This window comes from Mytilus edulis, chromosome 2 (genome assembly GCF_963676685.1).
Source record: "Mytilus edulis chromosome 2, xbMytEdul2.2, whole genome shotgun sequence".
NCBI classification, from domain to species: Eukaryota; Metazoa; Mollusca; class Bivalvia; order Mytilida; family Mytilidae; genus Mytilus; species Mytilus edulis.
Genome location: NC_092345.1, coordinates 87,706,269 through 87,728,297, shown reverse-complemented (window position 1 = coordinate 87,728,297; position 22,029 = coordinate 87,706,269). Strand labels below are relative to the sequence as shown.

The 22,029-nt window shown below is 33.3% G+C and overlaps 1 long non-coding RNA gene across 1 annotated transcript in view; it reads right to left on the bottom strand.

Annotated features, from left to right (window-relative positions):
• Nucleotides 1-1,067: 1,067 nt before the first annotated feature.
• LOC139513289 (uncharacterized) overlaps nucleotides 1,068-22,029 on the bottom strand; it is a 37,133-nt gene continuing 16,171 nt past the window's right edge. The window contains exons 2-3 of the long non-coding RNA XR_011662419.1: nucleotides 10,425-10,521; nucleotides 1,068-1,118 (exon numbers count right to left, since the gene is read on the bottom strand). This is a non-coding gene — a long non-coding RNA (uncharacterized lncRNA). The remainder of the gene's footprint in view (nucleotides 1,119-10,424; nucleotides 10,522-22,029) is intronic.

Here is a 22,029-nt window from a genome sequence, read left to right as displayed (position 1 = left end):
TCGCCTTACATATTCTATATGGCGAAAACGCGAAATTGCGAAGTCGAAAACGCGAAACCGATTTCTCGTTTTCGACTTCGCGTTTTCGACTTCGCGATTTCGCCTTTTCGCGATTTCGCGTTTTCGCCCTATAGAATATGTAAGGCGAAAACGCTAAAGCGCTAAAACGCAAAATGGCATTAACCTGCCAACATAGTTGTCCGCAGGTAAACTTTTATTATCCAAAGTTTTATTTTGGACCCTTTGGATCTCATGTGGACCAATTTAAAAACGGGGACCAATTTCCAAAAAAATAATACACGGTTAGATTCAGCATATTTAAAAACCCCAAGAATTCAAGAATAAAACCCCATTGAAATTGGTCAAAACTAAGCAATTTATACAAAGTATAAGAAAAGTATTGTTTTGGCCACTTATTGGCCCCTACTTCCTAAACAGTTTTGGCCATAACCCCAAAAATCAATCCCAACCTTCCTTTTATGAAATGGAACCTTGTGGTACAATTTCAGAAAGATCCATCCAACTTATTGTCTGGAAACTAGAAAATACTTATTTTGACCCCTTTTGGGACCCTTGTTCCCAATCTGTTGGAACCATAACCCCTAAAAGTCATAACCTTTCTTTTGTGGTTTCAAACCTTGTGTTAAAATTTCATAGAGATCCATTCACTTACACTAAAGTTATTGTCCGGAAACTAAGTGTCTTCGGACGACGCTGACGACGACGACGACGACGACGTCTACCAATATCCGAACGCAAAATTTGTTTGCGGTCGTATAAATAAAGCCAACAACAGTATACCGCTGTTCAAAATTGTTATGTCTTGTGTACTTAAATATTATTTGTCTGTTTGTCATTTTTTTAGCTAGGGCGTTGTCAGTTTATTTTCCATCTATGAGTTTGAATGTCCCTCTGGTATCTTCCCTCTTCTGTATCTAAGATTTCAGTTCACATCTGTAGTGCATAGAAGTCATGCATTTGTATATCTAATTGGGGGTGTAAGCATTAATCCATGGTTTACAGAAGAATTAAATAAATAAATGATTGAGATTGTTTATACAACATACCTGGCTCTTCTATGCGAAGACAGTTTACTGACGGTTTAGACACGTAATGCACTGAAAAGTTATATAACTCACATGACATTAATGAATATTTATGATGCGATGGTAACTAGTTCAGGATAATAATTAAGTACGCCAGACGCGCGTTTCGTCTACATAAGACTCATCAGTGACGCTCATATCAAAATAGTTATAAAGCCACACACGTAAAAAGTTAAAGAGCATTGAGGATTCAAAATTCCCAAAAAGTTGTGCCAAATACGGCTAAGGTAATCTATGCCTGGGATAAGAACATCCTTAGTTTTTCAAAGTTTTGTAAACAGGAAATTTATAAAAATGACCACATTATTGATATAAATGTCAACACCGAAATGTTGACTACTGGGCTGGTGATACCCTCGGGGACGAAACGCCCACCAGCAGTGGCATCGACCCAGTGGTGTAAATAGTTATCAAAGGTACCAGGATTATAATTTAGTACGCCAGACGCGCGTTTCGTCGACATAAGACTCATCAGTGACGCTCATATCAAAATATTTATAAAGCCAAACACGTAAAAAGTTGAAGAGCATTGAGGATTCAAAATTCCAAAAGGCTAATGTAATCTATCCCTGGGATAAGAAAATCTTTAGTAAACAATATGTTATCTGTATTATTGTTGTTATGGACCGGCACTAAACCGGTCTGTGGCACCGTTAAAGTCCACAATTCCTCTAAGGTCCACAACACCGCTAAAGTCCACAACAAATTTCCGCTAAAGTCCACAACGCCGCTAAAGTCCACAAACTTTCCGCTAAAGTCCACAAAATTACCTCCGCTAAAGTCCGTTAAAGTCCACAATAACAAGTTCCGCTAAAGTCCACAAAAAAGCACCGTTAAAGTCCACACCAATTTTTTTATTGTAAAAACATATTATTCGTTATTTTTATCCCGTTAGTACAATACAATGCATTGGCCTTTCTTCTCGGTAGTATTTTTTTTTATCAGTTTGATACATGAAAAAAGTACAGTATCGGTATATGATTTTGTTCTATCAATTTTGATCTTGATGGCCAATTTGGACATCATTTCTAAAAAGTTGGTAAATTCGTTATTTATTATTACTGCATTCAACGAGTAATTTTTTTCTCTTATTCTTTGCATATACTCACTTTTTGACATAATTAATGTACAAAGCAAATGTGCCTCCTAATCTATAACATTTGAACGGCATGCAACAATCTTGATTATATCATTAAACAAAAAAATACTAAGTTTATGAATTCCCAAAGGTCTCCTGTCGCAAAACTTTTAACCAACGTTTAACGTTATTAATTTCTGTTATGATTTTCAGAACGGAAAAATGAAGCCAGTATGATAAATTCCAAATAAAAAAGAAAATATTCTATGCTTTAAGTTATATTTTTATCGATTAGTATCAGATATCGATGCGTTGAATGGGTTTCTACCAAAATGTTACAACAAAACCTGATTTGATCGATATAGGAAGATGTGGTATGAGTCACAGTGCCAATAAGAAAACTCTCTATCCAAGTTAAAATTTATAAAAGACCATTATAGGTCAAGGTACGGCCTTCAACACGGAACCTTGGCTCACACGTAACAGCCAGCTATAAAAGTCCCCAACAATTACAAGTGTAAAACCATTCAAAAGGAAAAACCAATCCCCATAAATGGGGCTTAAGAAAATATACATACACTAGTTGTTTATCTTGGTAAAGTGTTTTAATCACATGTAAAATTACTCACAAGATTAATTTCTATAAACTCACAAAACGCTAAATCTGTTCTACAGTATTAAACCAATAAAATTGTATTGAAAAGAACAGAAACATTCTTTGATATTATATAATTCGTAAAAGTTTCAGCTTAAAACTTCATACTAGTCTTCCATTTAGCCTTTTCAAAATACTAAAAAAAGTATCTTTAAAAGAGAATAAAGAAACGAAATTAACTCTGAAAGCGATACCGTGAACTTTGATGTGACGTACATTTTATCAATCAATATGACTATAGGATAGTTCAACAATTGTTGGTGTTCGGGCTCAATGCAAGATGAACGTTCCTATCGCCTTTATTCTATATCCACATCCTGTCTTTATCCTATATCCACACCCTCCAATGCTCATAGACACTTATTTTTATTAGTTCTGGATTTCTCAACACACAAATACGTCGGCAAGTTTTTTTTTATTTGGTCATACTTTTCTTCGGTTAGTTTTGTTTTTTCATTTTTGGTGTAAATCAAATTTTTGGATAAGATATAAACTTTGTGTTATATCATCAGAAATTGAGAATTAACGCTTCAAAATAGATAAATTACCAAATAAACAAATAAACCTATGAGAGGTCTGCTTCTATTGGTATTAATTTTGATTAAAATCTTACATGAAATAGTTCCTAAATATTTGTTATGAAAAATACCCGTAGATTTCATGATATATATATATAACAACTAATTATAGGTGACAAATACTTCTGACCATTTTACTTTACTGGCTTATCGGTTTTTTAAGTACAACGTTCCTAAATGTTCTAAAAACTTATCTTCCAAAATATACATGTATGTACTCCCATAACTTCAATTGCAATTTGAGCATTTGAACTTAATTTCATACTAAAAAATGTAGCGTCACTTTTTAGCTCGCCTGGCCCGAAGGGCCAAGTGAGCTTTTCTCATCACTTTGCGTTCGGCGTCGTCCGGCGTCGTCGTCGTCATCTGGTGCAAGAAAATTGGTACCGTTAATTTTATTACTACCACTGGGTCGATGCCTCTGCTGGTGGACTATTAGTCCCCGAGGGTATCACCAGCCCAGTAGCCAGTACTTCGGTACTGGCATGAAAATACGGATTTTTTTGTGTTATTAAAATTTACTGTTACAAAATATTAGAAATTATTTTAAATTAAGGAATGTATCTCCCTCATGCAAAGCTCTGATTCCTTTCACGGATTTGGCTATACTTTTTGGACCTTTTGGATTATAGCTCTTCATCTTTTATATACGCTTTGGATTTCAAATATTTTGGCCACGAGCATCACTGAAGAGACATGTATTGTCGAAATGCGCATCTGGTGCAAGAAAATTGGTACCGTTAATTTTATTACTACCACTGGGTCGATGCCTCTGCTGGTGGACTATTAGTCCCCGAGGGTATCACCAGCCCAGTAGCCAGTACTTCGGTACTGGCATGAAAATACGGATTTTTTTGTGTTATTAAAATTTACTGTTACAAAATATTAGAAATTATTTTAAATTAAGGAATGTATCTCCCTCATGCAAAGCTCTGATTCCTTTCACGGATTTGGCTATACTTTTTGGACCTTTTGGATTATAGCTCTTCATCTTTTATATACGCTTTGGATTTCAAATATTTTGGCCACGAGCATCACTGAAGAGACATGTATTGTCGAAATGCGCATCTGGTGCAAGAAAATTGGTACCGTTAATTTTATTACTACCACTGGGTCGATGCCTCTGCTGGTGGACTATTAGTCCCCGAGGGTATCACCAGCCCAGTAGCCAGTACTTCGGTACTGGCATGAAAATACGGATTTTTTTGTGTTATTAAAATTTACTGTTACAAAATATTAGAAATTATTTTAAATTAAGGAATGTATCTCCCTCATGCAAAGCTCTGATTCCTTTCACGGATTTGGCTATACTTTTTGGACCTTTTGGATTATAGCTCTTCATCTTTTATATACGCTTTGGATTTCAAATATTTTGGCCACGAGCATCACTGAAGAGACATGTATTGTCGAAATGCGCATCTGGTGCAAGAAAATTGGTACCGTTAATTTTATTACTACCACTGGGTCGATGCCTCTGCTGGTGGACTATTAGTCCCCGAGGGTATCACCAGCCCAGTAGCCAGTACTTCGGTACTGGCATGAAAATACGGATTTTTTTGTGTTATTAAAATTTACTGTTACAAAATATTAGAAATTATTTTAAATTAAGGAATGTATCTCCCTCATGCAAAGCTCTGATTCCTTTCACGGATTTGGCTATACTTTTTGGACCTTTTGGATTATAGCTCTTCATCTTTTATATACGCTTTGGATTTCAAATATTTTGGCCACGAGCATCACTGAAGAGACATGTATTGTCGAAATGCGCATCTGGTGCAAGAAAATTGGTACCGTTAATTTTATTACTACCACTGGGTCGATGCCTCTGCTGGTGGACTATTAGTCCCCGAGGGTATCACCAGCCCAGTAGCCAGTACTTCGGTACTGGCATGAAAATACGGATTTTTTTGTGTTATTAAAATTTACTGTTACAAAATATTAGAAATTATTTTAAATTAAGGAATGTATCTCCCTCATGCAAAGCTCTGATTCCTTTCACGGATTTGGCTATACTTTTTGGACCTTTTGGATTATAGCTCTTCATCTTTTATATACGCTTTGGATTTCAAATATTTTGGCCACGAGCATCACTGAAGAGACATGTATTGTCGAAATGCGCATCTGGTGCAAGAAAATTGGTACCGTTAATTTTATTACTACCACTGGGTCGATGCCTCTGCTGGTGGACTATTAGTCCCCGAGGGTATCACCAGCCCAGTAGCCAGTACTTCGGTACTGGCATGAAAATACGGATTTTTTTGTGTTATTAAAATTTACTGTTACAAAATATTAGAAATTATTTTAAATTAAGGAATGTATCTCCCTCATGCAAAGCTCTGATTCCTTTCACGGATTTGGCTATACTTTTTGGACCTTTTGGATTATAGCTCTTCATCTTTTATATACGCTTTGGATTTCAAATATTTTGGCCACGAGCATCACTGAAGAGACATGTATTGTCGAAATGCGCATCTGGTGCAAGAAAATTGGTACCGTTAATTTTATTACTACCACTGGGTCGATGCCTCTGCTGGTGGACTATTAGTCCCCGAGGGTATCACCAGCCCAGTAGCCAGTACTTCGGTACTGGCATGAAAATACGGATTTTTTTGTGTTATTAAAATTTACTGTTACAAAATATTAGAAATTATTTTAAATTAAGGAATGTATCTCCCTCATGCAAAGCTCTGATTCCTTTCACGGATTTGGCTATACTTTTTGGACCTTTTGGATTATAGCTCTTCATCTTTTATATACGCTTTGGATTTCAAATATTTTGGCCACGAGCATCACTGAAGAGACATGTATTGTCGAAATGCGCATCTGGTGCAAGAAAATTGGTACCGTTAATTTTATTACTACCACTGGGTCGATGCCTCTGCTGGTGGACTATTAGTCCCCGAGGGTATCACCAGCCCAGTAGCCAGTACTTCGGTACTGGCATGAAAATACGGATTTTTTTGTGTTATTAAAATTTACTGTTACAAAATATTAGAAATTATTTTAAATTAAGGAATGTATCTCCCTCATGCAAAGCTCTGATTCCTTTCACGGATTTGGCTATACTTTTTGGACCTTTTGGATTATAGCTCTTCATCTTTTATATACGCTTTGGATTTCAAATATTTTGGCCACGAGCATCACTGAAGAGACATGTATTGTCGAAATGCGCATCTGGTGCAAGAAAATTGGTACCGTTAATTTTATTACTACCACTGGGTCGATGCCTCTGCTGGTGGACTATTAGTCCCCGAGGGTATCACCAGCCCAGTAGCCAGTACTTCGGTACTGGCATGAAAATACGGATTTTTTTGTGTTATTAAAATTTACTGTTACAAAATATTAGAAATTATTTTAAATTAAGGAATGTATCTCCCTCATGCAAAGCTCTGATTCCTTTCACGGATTTGGCTATACTTTTTGGACCTTTTGGATTATAGCTCTTCATCTTTTATATACGCTTTGGATTTCAAATATTTTGGCCACGAGCATCACTGAAGAGACATGTATTGTCGAAATGCGCATCTGGTGCAAGAAAATTGGTACCGTTAATTTTATTACTACCACTGGGTCGATGCCTCTGCTGGTGGACTATTAGTCCCCGAGGGTATCACCAGCCCAGTAGCCAGTACTTCGGTACTGGCATGAAAATACGGATTTTTTTGTGTTATTAAAATTTACTGTTACAAAATATTAGAAATTATTTTAAATTAAGGAATGTATCTCCCTCATGCAAAGCTCTGATTCCTTTCACGGATTTGGCTATACTTTTTGGACCTTTTGGATTATAGCTCTTCATCTTTTATATACGCTTTGGATTTCAAATATTTTGGCCACGAGCATCACTGAAGAGACATGTATTGTCGAAATGCGCATCTGGTGCAAGAAAATTGGTACCGTTAATTTTATTACTACCACTGGGTCGATGCCTCTGCTGGTGGACTATTAGTCCCCGAGGGTATCACCAGCCCAGTAGCCAGTACTTCGGTACTGGCATGAAAATACGGATTTTTTTGTGTTATTAAAATTTACTGTTACAAAATATTAGAAATTATTTTAAATTAAGGAATGTATCTCCCTCATGCAAAGCTCTGATTCCTTTCACGGATTTGGCTATACTTTTTGGACCTTTTGGATTATAGCTCTTCATCTTTTATATACGCTTTGGATTTCAAATATTTTGGCCACGAGCATCACTGAAGAGACATGTATTGTCGAAATGCGCATCTGGTGCAAGAAAATTGGTACCGTTAATTTTATTACTACCACTGGGTCGATGCCTCTGCTGGTGGACTATTAGTCCCCGAGGGTATCACCAGCCCAGTAGCCAGTACTTCGGTACTGGCATGAAAATACGGATTTTTTTGTGTTATTAAAATTTACTGTTACAAAATATTAGAAATTATTTTAAATTAAGGAATGTATCTCCCTCATGCAAAGCTCTGATTCCTTTCACGGATTTGGCTATACTTTTTGGACCTTTTGGATTATAGCTCTTCATCTTTTATATACGCTTTGGATTTCAAATATTTTGGCCACGAGCATCACTGAAGAGACATGTATTGTCGAAATGCGCATCTGGTGCAAGAAAATTGGTACCGTTAATTTTATTAACTTTTACACAAATCTTCTCCTCTGAAATTACTTAAACAAAGTGTAACTAAACTTATCCACAATCATTATAAGAGTATATAGTTTAAAAAATGTGTCCGATGACCCTGCCCGCGAACGAAGATGGCAGACATGGCTAAAAATAGTACATAGGGTAAAATCAGTTTTTGGTTTATATCTCTGAAACTGGAGCATTTAGAGCAAATCTGACGGTGGCAAAAATGTTCATCAGATTTAGATATATCTGCCCTGAAATTTTCAGACAACCAGTTGTTGGGTTGCTGCCCCTGAGTTCTTTGCTATTATCTTAGATATTATTATAGTATCTAATGATATCTTATACTATAAATTATGATTTTTACCTTATTTTACATGATTTCCAAAGGATCAGTAAATACAGGTGAGCGACACAGGCTCTTTAGAGACTCTAGTTTATTTGGTTAAAGTTTTTATTTCATTTTCTGACTCTTGATAAATTTGACAAATGCACATGTATGGTCGACCTCATACTAAACCATACGAGTATACTCATACGGTACGAGTATACGTTCAGGTATACTTATATGGTCCACATTGTACGCGTAAGGGTTCAATTAAATCAGATATACTCATATTGTCTGGAACATATATATACATGTAGCATTGTTGAAAAAAAACTTATACTTGTACTCATCATGGATAATACACAATACAGAACCACATCCGCTTATAATTTATTCAATTCATCTTTCATTCTGTAACAAATTTATTTTCCTTTTTGAAAACAAAACAAACAGTTGTTTATAATGTCTGTGTCATTTTGGTCTCTTGTGGACAGTTGTCTCATTGGCAATCATACCATATCTTCTTTTGTATATGCAAACCAAAGAGTGATGGAAATCTGCTGAGCACCACAAAATGCATGAATGTGTGGTATTCTTTATCATTATTTTGATTTCAAAAAAGAACATGATGGATCCAAGTCTATTTTTGAGATTTACGGACCGTTTTGGCTGCTGTGGAACCTAACAGACACTGAATGGAAATCTTACCTATGTTTCATAGATATTGCAAAGGAAATTTAAATATCAAATATAGGCTCCAAATTATGTCTCCAGCATATACATAAAGAGAAAGCTATGTTGGAGTTTCTTGTGGATGAACAAATATTTACTAAAGAATAAAAAGAGTATAATAGTTAGATAACTTTTCAGAAATGTTGTCTGTTTGATTGATAGAAAATCGCATAAAAATCAGTAAAGCAAATACTATAATTTTTTCATTCATCAAAAATATAATTTATGCTAACAAGAAATACTTTCTAAGAACAAATTTAAAGTCCGTGCTTTTAATTGGATCTATAATATCGGGTGTAAAAAACAGAAAATTGACTTTTGATAATGAAAAAAAAATGTTTGGACTTTAACGGTGCTTTTTTGTGGACTTTAGCGGAACTTGTTGTTGTGGACTTTAACGGTGTTTTCTTCTGGACTTTAGCGGAGGTCATTTTGTGGACTTCAGCGGAAATTTTGTGGACTTTAGCGGCGTTGTGGACTTTAGCGGCGTTGTGGACTTTAGCGGTGTTGTGGACTTTAGAGGAATTGTGGACTTCAACGGTGCCACACCGGTCCTTTATATGATATGGGATTGAGATTGTTACATGAGTTTCTGTGGATCTACATTTCATTATTTTCTGCGGTATATGAAAATAAAAGATTTTAGGAAATTGAAATAAATACATTTTTATATTTTTATTTTTTTTGTAAAAGTATTTATAATTGGCCATAAATGATGTCTTTTAAAACAAACCACGCACACAAAATGCATTTGGAAAACATATCAGTAGTCGATATACATGGGAATGTCTCACAAATAAACCAGACATCTGATATCTCTTAGACGATGAAAAACGGCAAGTTGACATAGTAACACACAATATTGAAAAAAAAACGACTGACATTAAAACATTTTAGAGATTGTTGGTTAAATATACATTAAAGATATTTCTAATCAAATAGTAACTATTTCCATATATCATTATTCTGGAGTATTAATCCATTGTATACAGGGGAAAGAAAGACATATTAAAAGTAAAAACTAAACATTTTTTATTGTGTTTGTATGTATTTAAAAGACTTTCCCCAACAATTGCAAAGGATTATATCAAATACAAATATTTGTTTATCTGTATAAATTGAAATCTTAAAAAAATTAATTTCGTCTGAAGTCATGGTTATATAAAACATTAAAGTCTTTTGAACATTGAACCTTTTTAGTCAGTATGACAACGACTGGACCGGTTTATACATCTATAGATTCAGAAAAAAAATATACTATTCTCTAAGGTATCCGAGGTTTTCATGGCTATAAAGGAAAAGAGAATTATTATTTTTTAATATAAATATTGGTCTTCATACCTGTAGATAACGATGGTCTAATGTCATTTTCTGTTGACTTCGAGATGTGCATATATATCAATACTAGAAGTAAATAATCAACCGCCATGATAGCAACCTGTGTGTAAACAAATTGTTTAATACAAAAATTACATACAAAAAAAATATTTGAACTTAAAGTATTTGTTTTTTATGATTACAGTTAATTAAATAATATTTGAATAAAATTAAAGCTTTTCATGACACTTTATATGACATATGAGATAAAATGTGTTATTCGAACACACCTACTACTTGTTATGAATCATGAGAACGATATTTCACTTGACCCACATATTTCATCTTTTGACTGATGAATCTGTGGTCTCCATACTTAAATGTCAATATTGAAACATTCAAAAATATCCTGTACCAAGTTAGAATATTGCAGTTGATATGAATAGTTCATTTCTGTGTATGCTGGCGTTTGTTAAGAGCTTCTGTTGTTCCATTGTTTTTGTATTATAATTGATGTTTCCCTCGGTTTTGGTTTGTAACCAGAATTTGTTTCCGCTTAATTGATGTATGACTATTGAACAGTGGTATGCTACTGATATTATATGTGTGATAATGGTAAGTGGTTTCGATATTCAAGAATCCTATGCAAATTTACAAAGTTAAAATAAAAAGACGCAAAAAGTAGATATTTTTATCAATAATATTTCAACGAGTTAAGAGTCCGCCATCTTGGACTGTGAGTAAAATTAACCAAAGCCGTTTAAGCACAGTGATAGTTAATAATAATAAAATTAAAAAAACAGATGCTCCGCAGGGCGCAGCTTTATACGACCGCGGAGGTTGAACCCTGAACGGTTGGGGCAAGTATGGACAGAACGTTCAAGCAGCTGGATTCAACTCTAAATTTAGATTGTGATTACATGTAAATAGTCGACACAGCATAGGTTTCTGACACAGAATAAATGTGTTCTAATGAACTTTATTTTTTTTATTTTTTTTGCCTTTGAGGTATTCACTATGCTGTTGAATATTAATCCTCTCAAAAAAATTTTGAAGAAATTATCTTTTTATTTATGAAATCTGAAATAAGAAAAATTGAACCCCCCCCCCCCCCAATTTTAATTTCACACCCCCCTTTCCCTTATTCCAAAACTGATATCAATTCAAATTTCTAATGGAGTGTGCAACAATAACTACTCATTTAAATACATCATAAAATATTAAAATGTAAAAAAAGTGCTTGTTATCACTGAATGGTAAAGATTAAATAATTTATCAATTGGTAGTAAAAGTGAATATACATTGTATATTGTGTAAAACAATGATTTAAGTTGATTCTACTACTGTTCTAGACAAAGAAAGATAACTTCAATTGAAAATTTCTTGCTATTGTGCAATATTGTGCAATTAGATATTTCTTGGTATTGTGCAATACTGTGCAATTGAAAATACTTTCTATTGCACAATACTGTGCAATTGAAGATTTCTTGCTATTGCGCAATACTGTGCAATTGAAAATTTCTTGCTATTGCACAATACTGTGCAATTGAAGATTTCTTGCCATTGCTGAATACTGTGCAATTGAAAATTTCTTGTTATTGCACAATACTTAATATAATAATTTTGGATCCTGATTTGGACCAACTTGAAAACTGGGCCCATTATCAAAACTCTAAGTACATGTTTAGATTCAGCATATCAAAGAAGCCCAAGAATTCATTTTTTTGTTAAAATCAAACTTAGTTTAATTTTGGGCCCTTTGGAATTTAATGTAGACCAATTTGAAAACCGGACCAAAAATTAAGAATCTACATACACAGTTAGATTTGGCATATCAAAGAACCCCAATTATTCATCTTTTTATGAAATCAAACAAAGTTTAATTTTGGACCCCGATTTGGACCAACTTGAAAACTGGGCCCATAATCAAAAATCTAAGTATATTTCTAGATTCAGCATATCAAAGAACCCCAAGGATTCAATTTTTGTTAAAATCAAACTAAGTTTAATTTTGGACCCTTTAGACCTTAATGTAGACCAATTTGAAAACCGGACCAAAAATTAAGAATCTACATACATAACACAAAAGTGCTCATTTTCAGAAAATCTAGAACTGGAAAATTAAACAAAAATGCTCATGAAGTCTGTTTTCATACTCAAATCCAAAAGACAAAATTATTTTGTGCAAAACCCGTGCAATTGAAGAAAATTTTGCATTTTCTCAGTTTATTTATGTCCTGATACTGTGCTGGTGGGTCCTGTCATTGTGCTGATGGGTCCTGATGATCACGGTGCTGGTGATTTTGGGTAAAAAGTTTGTCATATTTGAAACAAATGTTACAAAATCAATAAAATTTGGCTGATAATTGTATTCAATCGGATCTGTGACTTCTATTTTTACTTTAGTGCATCCATTTCGCTGTTCTATAAGCGTTTTCAAATAATAGTAACTTATATTACACAAATGAACAACATCTTCCGTCCAATAGCAGATGAAAACGTATCTAATTAGAATAGTTTTATTCAAGATAATAAACATCTTTGAATTGATAATTCTTTACATAATATGTTAACTTAAACAGTTTTAAAAGGTGCTTAAAGTAAAGCGACATTTATAAGAGGGGGTCTTTTATAGACATTAAGGGTTGACTGGTTTATTCAGTTAAATATGCGTTCCACACACCGCTCGCAACTCTATCAAACCAACCCTTCCTCCTTTCCTCATTCATTGGTACAGTGGTGTAACAACACAACAATTTATCACATAAAACAATAACATTAAGACACAAATTATTGAACAACACATACTCGCAGCTACTGTGAAAGCTAGTTCAAAGCCGCATTTTCAACTAATACCGGTAGATAAACCAAGTTGTCTTAGATAAAAATCTCAATCGTACCGATCATAAAGTTCATGTTTTAATGTTTGATAAAGCAGAACTTTGAAAGTGTGCAGTGAATCTTGTGCTCACAACAGTTATTTCATAACTATGTATAAACAAGCATTAGCCTTTCAAAAAGGGCTACACGACTCTTAGCTGATGAAAATGCCGGAAAGTGCTCTCGCTTTGTAGATTAATTTATTTACTAGAATAGCCACGAAGTAGTATATATCGTTTAACGTTGTTGTTTATGAAACTCCAGAAGATTCGACTATTTATAGATAAAAGTTACCTGTGTACCAATATCATGAATATGCATGATTAATGACCAGGCAAAATCTAATTGCTAAAATAGAGAGGACAAATCCGATACTCTACGGGATTGAAGGACATTTACTAGGTTTGGATTGTCCTAACCAATCAATAAACTTTGATTATTCACGTCTCGTAATATCTTCCAATCAGGTAGCAAGAAAAATTCACGCACTGACTGTTCATCGTTCAATTCTTATTATTCCACTGCATGTTGATTTTGACAGCGAAATCAAAATTTGATTGGAAACTTTCACACGTGACGACGAACAAAACTTCATATTCACTTCTGAGTATCATATTCCCCTCTGAAATGTCGGGACTAAATCGTGCGACGTTAAGCGCGGTTTATGTACATAACGTCTTGAACTTCTTATTTTCTAAATACTTTTACAAATATCATTATCGTATTTCAGACATTAAAACAAAAAGACTAATTAAACAATTAATGTTTATCCGTACTGTTTATCAATATGTATGTTGTGTTTAGTAATAATTCCGGTATGTAAACTAATATTTGAAGTTCAGATAGTATACAAAGCTTAGGCAGTGGAATAAAACATTCATTTCCCTTGGCCTCTGGAGATATGAAGATTTGTTCACCCTCGAAAAATCATATTTCCCTCGGGCAGAGCCCTCGTGAAATATGATTATTCTTGGGTGAACAAATCTTCATATCTCCCTCAGGCACGGGAAATAAATGTATAATATCGACTCCTAGGAGTCGATAATCAGACATCTTAATAGAGAAGATACCGAGAAGTATTTTACAGTTAATGATCATGAAGGGGTAGAGATTGAGTTGAACTAAAATAAAAAAAAATATAGTATGTTCTTGCAAAAGACTTTAAAAAGTCTTTGCATTAAACTCTAAACAGCTTCTTATTGTCGTGAATTGTCAAATTATTATCAACAAAATCTCAATAACTTTGTTGAAACAAACAGAACAAAGGTGACCTATACATGTAGTTGTTAATTTCTGTGTCATTTTGGTCTCTTGTGGAGAGTTATCTCATTGGCAATCATAAGCACATCTTCTTTTTTTATATTTAAATAAAAATTTTATGGAGTTTGATTTACTTTTAAGCTTCAACCCTGGTGAGCCATGTTAGTTGTCGGTATGATATTGCACCCATCGCACGTAAATTTTCATATTTCCATCTTTTTTTCTGATTATTTTACCAAATTCATACGTGACAAATTGACAGGATTATTATCCTAGTAACCGGTGTTTCCCACGTATATATTGAATACAAGTTAAAAAAAAATAAACAATACTATACTTATGTGTGTGTCAATTTGTTTAGGTAAAAACAAAACTACAAAAACTTCGAAAACAAGAGAGAATTTTTTTTTAAATATCATGATTATCTGTCGATTTCTAGAACTATACTTAGTATTAAGATGACAGCTAGGGACTTCACATACTGGTGACCATGCTGTCTTTAATAATTATATTCATATACATATATAAACTGAGACTACTATAACACAGAGATTGATCACCATCAATTTATCGGATAATGTGAGTCTCCTTATAGTTAGATACGTTATTTTAACCTAGTTTCGTATTTAACCATGAGCGTAGCTACGTTTACGTCAAAACGCCCGGGCGTACACTTAAATTTTGAAAATAAAACAAATATTCGACATAGAATAAGAAAAACTGGTCAAAAGCACATCAGACTTGTGCTTCTTTTTTCAATGGATTGTAATTTTGAATAAAAAGGGACTAAATTTTCTAAAATAGAACATTTAATATATTTGTTCGAATCTTTTGTAAAAGTTTGAATCTACTATGAATTCTACGTACTTTTCTTATAGTTAAAGCAATTCACTACCTGCTCAGATTCGATATGCTGTTTGTATTTTTGTCGAGCCTGTGATTTATGTCCCAAAAGCGAGACAAAGCGGCGTCAATATTTTGGTTCCGAATGTGCATAAAGTCTTTTGAATGACTCTCCGTGAAATTTTACGAGAGTTGGACAGAAACTTTTTATGATAAAAGAGTATTCAGAGCAATAATAATAATGCAAGTATACCTTTAATTTTCCCGTATCTTAAGGACAAAATGTATTTCTTTCTGTAATTAATAAGTGGTCGCAGTTTGGGCTTACATTTTGTTATTTCTCAATTACATTAACTACTTGTCGAACCTTCATCGAATATTATAAAAATGCATGCCGAAGAAGCTTATTCGATGACTAATGTCTAAAGCTAAAATTTTGAAATCATTTGTTTTCGTTCATTTTTCTGTTCTTTTCTGATAGAAAGATAGCCGGACTCTTCTTTACGCAATTAATTGTTTTACATGCTCAATTTATAAACCTTCATATATTGTCGTGAAATATCCCAGATCAAGAAGAAAGTATAAAAAGAAAATTTTGGATTTTTTTTAAATCCCTTTAAAGGAATGATAAATTGATTCACTTTTTGTGGGAAAAAAATCCTGGGTGTTCCAGAACATTTTTTATATTGCACCTCTTAGAATTATTTTTTTAGTGTTTATTAAAAGGTTCTTTTTTTCGATTGTATGCTCACTCACGTCACCCTTTAAACTTATTTAGAAGTAATATTGGTTTGGACGTTTTCTCTAAAACCAATCACCATTAGGCTAGCTTCCAGTTTAATACGATGAATACGTTAACATATTACAAAATTTAACCAAAACAAATTAACCATTTAGATTCAAAAGTATGTTGCTATCAATGGTTTTTACTGACAAGAATCATTATGGTATCTCATTCTCGATAGTTTTCGGGGGCTTAGTCCCTTTCGAACCAACTACCAGCAGGTGCTTGAACATTGAGCGGGTGGCATCTGTCATATCCCTCGCCAAGGTTCGGGCGTACACGTAAAAATGACCCAGCTACGCCACTGTTAACCGTAGCATACGACATATATCACTACCTTATCACTCAGACAACTATAACACTGAGACTACTATAACACACTTTGTTATAGTAGTCTCATATATGATTAAACAAACTAAAGAGGTTGAAACTGGTACTTTGGCATTTTTAATTATTTGTTGTAACAAGAATATTTGTGCTGAATGGAAACTGTGTTGGTCAAAATCTCATATTGGTTATAAATGTTGTCCTACCAAGTTTCGTTATCTGATCTGAATTTTCTGAAAAGTGCAAGGTAGATAGGCATTTTTTTTTTTTTTTGTTATTACGGACGCCAAGTCAATACATGTACAAATGTAGCTCACACCGCCCCTTGCCACAGGTGAGCTTATAGCGAAACGGGTTGATAACCAGTTATTTCAAATCAGTTTTGTAAAATGTGTAGATTTGTATTGTTACAGCAGATGACAGTGAGGGCATTCCGGTGTATTGATATCGCGTAGATTTCCATTAGGTAACTTTCGTTTTGGGTTTTTAACCGATCTATGAACATGATGAATACAGAGATATCATCAACATTCCTTATCGCTTGTTATAAATCCATTTCTTTATTGAATACTCATCGAATACTTTTTAAATAAGATAAATATTAATAACATTAAACTGTTTTGTTATATGTATATACATATAAAAAAAAAACAATGATATCTATGCACACGCATGGGAAAGAATATCTCAAAAATGTTTGCAATCTCAAGGAACGATAACGCTGCATGGATGATTAAACATATTTTGCGGGAAAATACGAATGCCTACTCAAATCCATTCTATTAGAAAAATCGAATTATTTCAGTAGAGTGTCCTATATGCACTTGTACTGCACTATTATTTATATAGTAGAAGAGAATGATATACAAATACATGAACATTATATATACATGTAGCTGTAATAAACAAGTATGAATATGTTAAATAACAATAAACCAGAGTATACTGAGTTGTATCACTACAATATAATAGTCATTACGTTGAGGTGGAATTCCCTGTCAGTAATTTATCATCGACGCACGAATTTGTCCCAGAAAAAGAAATTAGATATCTGTAAACAAACTTTACTTTCAGATATAGAGATGTGATTTTTTTTTCTGAGACAAGTCTTTATCATTATATCCATCGGACAGCTGTCATCCGATGTTCAGTACATCAGTACTTTGATTTTCAACTGTTATGGCTTTTAAAAGTTAAATGTAGGTGTATAATTTAGGTTTTTTTTTCCATCTTATTATAATCATCACTCAATTGGTAGTATGAAGCTACGAGATATTTTAGTTTTTGAAATTAAAACCACATTTAACAAAACCGATTTCTGTATGTGCAATCAAGTATAAATTCAACTGAAAAAAAGTACACGAAAAGATAAAATATTGATTTTAATTTGCATATCTGACCCTCCTTTCCCATCCAGCAACAGCTCTTTTTTGGGGGGAGGGGGAGAAAAAATGGGCAATCATTTTATCGCATTTTACTTCCAAGGCGTGTTTGAGTTGATTGTTTTGTCCTGAAAACACATAAATAAAAATCAAATGTTTGATATATCTGGCTTTACTTTCGATTAAAAAAAATATATACAAAGGTAACATGTTTTAATGTTATAGTACTAAGAATTCACTGTATCAAAAAATGAAATAAATGCGTGAAGTGAAATACCTCAGTAACGAGTCATTACTACAGAGAAGGTGTGTTTGGAACACAAAACTTAAAAGCCTCGTGATATTACCAATATTTAAATAAGTATTTCTAGGCAGGCATTTTTTTCCGGTCTCTCGTTTTTCACTCAATTTCAATTAAAATTAAGGCATATTTTTATTTTCATTCATGCAATATATTTAAATATAGAAAAGTAGGACAAATCATTCAACCCCCCCCCCCCCCCCCTTAATTCTGTATCAAAAATCTTTGAGAACAGTCATATATTTTGTATAAACTAGACTTTCTTTTGGAATTATAAAATGCAAAACTTAAAAAATCTTATTTCTGTTGATGTTATCTAGGTTATATCGTCTTTATTCTCTGACAAATTCAGACCTCCCTCTTACTACCCCCCCGCCCCCCAAAAAAACTCTTAAAAAACGTAAAAAACGCAATACTATAATAGACTAGTCATCCTTTTAGTCAGCACCAACTTGTTTACAAAGAAATCTGATTGTCACTGGGGTAAAGCTGATGACCGTAACTGCATTCACGGTCATCCCAAGATGTCGGATGAAAAATTAGGTCAGTTTCTGTATTGTCTGTTAAAGTGTTTCTATATCATTTTCTTTACAAATCATACATTGAAACGATGTAAATTTATAAAAGAATCACTCGAAAATCACTAATTACTTCCGAGAAATGTGCATGGAACGGGAAATTCGATTTGAAAAAATCGTTAAGATGACCGTAAATCATAATCAAAATATTTTCAAGATGACCGTAACATAAAACAAGGATGACCGTGATTGGTAAAAAGATGGCCATAACTTGTAAAGGATGACCGTAATTTGTAAAGACTGACTGTAATTTATATAGGACGACCGTAACTTTTATAGGATGACCATCAATTCTAAGAAATATCCGTATTGTATTCAAAGCTTTTTTGTTGGGTTTGTCGATCTCAATAGGGGCTCGGTTAGCGGATATAAATATGTTTCATAAATTTCTTTTTTTAAAGTATAATATATTTGGCCATATTTAGGATTTATAACAATGATAGTAAATTGCATATTTCTCGTAAACAATGAAATATTTATTGATATCGACGTTAAAATTTTAACACAAATTGACAGCGATACGACGAAAATTTGAAGAAACATGAATGTGTCCCTAGTACACGGATGCCTCATCTACACTATCATTTTCTATGTTTAGTGGACTATGAAAATGGGATAAAACTGTTAATTTGGCATTAGAATTAAAAAGATCATACCATAGGGAAAATGTGTACTAAGTTTCAATTTTGTTTAACTTGAAGCTGGACAAACGGACAAACAAACAGACGAACGGACGAACGTACGCACAGACCAGAAAAACATAATGCCAATAAATGGAGCATTAAAAACATTAATAATACATACGAATATTTGGTAATCGAGCCCATGTGTATGTTTCCAGAGAAAGCAGATTAAAATCTTAATTTGTCTTGATATATGCAGGCGGAAACACTTTTGAAATAGAACAAAAGAATCGAAGCTCTGTGTTTATCAAGAAAGCGATAAAAGTTAACTGTAATGTTTGATATAGTAAAAAAATTTTAAAAAGTTAATAGAAACAAATAAAACGACAATTTTCTTATTTTAAAAACACCATTTGCATAAGTTTTCAATGTATCTATTACATAGTAATGCAAAACAATAAGATATCAAGTCGACGACATGGTTCTTATCGGGGCCTTTTATAGCTGACTATGCGGTATGGGCTTTGCTCATTGTTGAAGGCCTTACGGTTACCTATAGTTGTTAATGTTTGTGTCATTTTGGTCTTTTCTGGATAGCTGTCTCATTGACAATAATACCACATCTTCTTTTTTATATATAGTATCTATAAGTTGGATGTAGAAAATGCATAACCTCCGAATTTTTTTTTATCACGGACGGAGAACATATCAATCTTTTAGTTCAGAAATTTTCGTGTCTGCCCTTCCATTATGTGAATCAAGAAAAAATTCCCCAAAACAGGTAACGATTGTATCGAAAAGAGAAAAATCGAGTGCACCTTTTTATACTGCAATCAGCTATTTTACTATACAGATAAAGCTATACGTATAAACGTTAGCTTTATACGTCAATGACCTCAACTCACCTATAAGCCCCGCCTACTTACAACGTCACGTCACAACCATGACAACGTGTAGTAACAATGGTCAAACTTTTATGAATTTAAACCTGTTATGTCTTCAAATTGGTAATTTATATACCATGTTTATCAAATGTTATTAATTAAATTCATTTTCCCTTTCTAATTCCTTAAATTGCCAATGCTTACCGCCTAGACTACGCTCATAGGGAAATACCCTAAAATGGTACCCCAAGGGGGAAATTCCAAACACTTTTTTTTAATAATATTTGTTTCATATTTTTATTATTTTTTTATTTTTTTTATCGATTTCAGTATAAAAACAATATACGTATAGTGTCTTGAAATATGAAATTTATTTGTATTCGGCACGAAACGGGAAAATGCTCGGTAGAACCTCGCATTTTCCCGTTTCTAAGCCTCATACAAATAAATTTCATATTTCAAGACACTATACGTATATTGTCTAATTATGTTAGGGCATGTTTGGGTGTATATTTTGTCTTTAAAACGTACAAAGCAAGAGTATTTTATATAGCATCTCGCTTCAGATTCTATCATTATTATATATCAAAGCTACAGGTTGACTTTATAACGTAAAAAAATGACAGTACAAAAAGATGAAATAAATGGGTCAATTGAGATACCTATCTAATGAATCACAAAAACAGAGTAGGTGTGTTCGAATCGCTATTTTTTTTCTAAAAGTACTTGACGACAGTCTTTTAATTTGGATGATGAAAATGGATATCTTCGAAAAAATATGATTTTCTTGTGTGTGATAACTAGGGTTTATAATCTTCAACCACTGAAAATGTTTAGTCTGCCCTTCCACGAAATATTTAATTAGAATTTTTTTAAATGCTTAAGAATTTTCAAAAATTCCATCTGGCATCCAAACAGACAATATTTTTAAGTTGAATCAATGCAGACAAGATCATTAGCTAATGCTCATTAGCTAGTAGATGCATTTGTCTTTTAAAATATAACTGACATATAACGATCGATCGTAATGGTGCTATGTGGATAAATTTATCAGTTTTCAAGATCAAAATTGGCAGAGCGTCATCCCTACAATGGCTTCCATTTCTACGATTGTGAGCATGAACTGGCGTAATGGGGAGATAATTTTGAAGAAGTAGAATCCTGACTGTATGAATAACATTTCTGTATATATATACAAATTGACAACGTTCCGCCTTGTGATACGCTTTTCGTACAATACTATTTTAAGGATCTACTTTGCTGGAGCTCACCTTCACTAGTTTATTCGAATGATATTTTCAAAATATTTCTGTTATTTTATTTGCACGACAAAATGAAAGACGATATAATATCAATGGGTGCGTACATGCAGTTTTTTGGCATTTTTAAAAATGTGTATTTATTATATGTCATTAAAAGGAATCCCAGAAACAAAAAAAAAATCTTCTGTCGAGCAGTTGAAGGCTGTGCACCGCATTTTTTTCATTATGCTTGTAAGGTGTCATTTTATCGCGCTTTTGTAGCATGTTTTCCCTTCCTGTTCATTTGCATGTCTTTTGGCATATTCATTTTAAAAATTGAACCCTCTACTGTAAAAAAGATACATATGGTAATCTTTGCATTTGAAGCACGTCTTATTTTCTTCTACCTATAGGATAAAACTCTCATATTAATATGTGTATACCAACACGATTAATCATTTGATACAAAAAGATAGTTATATAAATACGGATATTTCTTAGAATTGAGGGTCATCCTTTAAAAGTT